Raw genomic sequence first — 2106 nt, 5'->3', positions numbered from 1 at the left:
GCTGAACCGTTTACTGAAGACTGGGAAATTAAAAACCACAAGAAGCCCAAACTATTTGATTAGTATCAAAGCTCTTACATAATGCAGCAGAGATGGATAGAGATTTCCTCCAGATCCCTTCCATAATCATTTTAATCATGCAAACTAATGTCAGTCAATACCGTTCTTCAGCTCTGCAGCAGGAAATACACAGATGATGAATACCTCAGTTTTCACATCCTGGAAATTAAGGTTCTACTGGAAGGGGGGAAGATCCTTACTTACTCAGGCACAACCAATAAAGCAGTCTCCCCTTCCGATATACGTTCCATATCTCTTGCATCAGAAGTGTGTTTCATCACTTGCCTTAATTCAGTTCTCTCCGTAACTGCATCCCAGACCTGTATTTTTGCATGTAATTCAGATTATTTCATCAGGAAACCAGAGGTAAGATGTACCTTCTCGCTGCTTAACATGAGTGTGGTACTCAGAAACTGTGAAGCTCAACACCCCACAAAAAACCTGTAAGTAATGGAAAACCCAAATCCAATCACCCTTTTGTAACTAAATTTAAAAGCCATTTGTAAAAATTAATGGCATATTATCCAGAATTTTCTAGGAAGTGTTTTGTCGCAGTATGCGGAATCTGTCAGCATCCCCCCCCTCCATCTTTTACAATACAAAATTTCCAGCTGCTGGCTGCAGGGGGAGACAGGCCCTTAGTATTCCTGGAATAGGAATATTTTTATTCCAGAAAAGAATTCCAATGGAGTTAGCAATCCACTCATCAGCAATTCCACTGTGCAAGATGTGTCTAGAAATAACTGTTCACCTTTTGTCACACCATGGGAATTCCATTAACTAGAATTCCATTAACAAAGGCATGACAATAGATGTTATTAAGCACTTACACAGTGGTCATACCAAGGGGATGAACTCTGGTAACTTACATTCATCACACAGCTGGGCCACACAGGAAATCATAAAACATTCCCAGGAAGGAAATTCATGTTCATTACAGCATTTCTTTAGAAGTTTAAAATTACCTGAATTCAAAGTGGAATGTATGTGCCATGCTGGATACAAGCGTTTGCAGAGATACAAAGGATCCTCTTCTGCACTTCCCTGCCAGCTAAAATACTGCTGAATTGTCTACTACTGTGTTACAATTAGCACCCATGTGTTCTGGCCATACTGAAGGGGCTGCAGAAGAGACACCGAGTTAAAATGCACACAGTGAATTTACAGTGATATTATACACCCATGATTAGCAGCCCTATAGAGGCACTTGGGACTAGGGAGGTAGGGGAGTGCAGGTCAGTGGTGCCATCTCAAGGAGAATTTACCAATTTCTAAACTCTGTGTGGGAGTAGAGCATATCTGAATAATCTGTAGGTCCCAAAGCATGTTCAATCCAACAGAATCAACAGAAACCCCTTTATGTTTTGTCAGCAACATGGACAGTGGGATTAAGTGCACCATCAGCAAATGTGCTGATGACATTCAGCTGTGTTGGTACACTGGAGGGAAGGGATGCCATCCAGAGGGACCTGGACAGGCTTGAGAGGTGGGCCCATGCAAACTTCATGGTTCAACAAGGCTAAGTGCAAAGCACTGCATGTGGGTCAGAGCAACTCCAAGCACAAATAGGGGCTAGGCAGAGACTAGATTGAGAGCAGCCCTGAGAAGGACTTGGGGGTGTTGGCTCAACATGACCCAACAGTGTGTGCTTGCAGCCCAGAAAGCCAGCCATGTCCTGGGCTGACCAGAAGGTTGAGAGAAGTGATTTTATGCCACTACTCCACCCTCCTAAGACCCCACCTGAAGTACCACATTCAGCTCCCCAACACAAGAGGGACACAGACCTGCTTGAGCGAGTCCAAAGGAGGCCACGAAGATGCTCATAGGGCTGGAGCACCTCTCCTATGAAGACAGGCTAAGAGAGTTGGGCTTCTTCAGCCTGGAGAAGGCTCAGGGGAGACCTTGTAAGAGTCTTCCCATAACTACAGAGGTCCTCCAAGAAATCTGGAGAGGGATCTTTTACAAGGGTATGTAATGACAGGACAACAGGGTGATGGCTTTAAACTGACAGAGGGGAGATTAAATTAGATATTAGGCAGAAGCTCT

The sequence above is a fragment of the Nestor notabilis genome, unplaced genomic scaffold (assembly GCF_000696875.1).
Source record: "Nestor notabilis isolate BGI_N333 unplaced genomic scaffold, ASM69687v1 scaffold11233, whole genome shotgun sequence".
NCBI classification, from domain to species: domain Eukaryota; kingdom Metazoa; phylum Chordata; class Aves; order Psittaciformes; family Psittacidae; genus Nestor; species Nestor notabilis.
The sequence above is the reverse complement of the archived record's forward strand: the minus strand, read 5'-3'. Positions refer to the sequence as shown.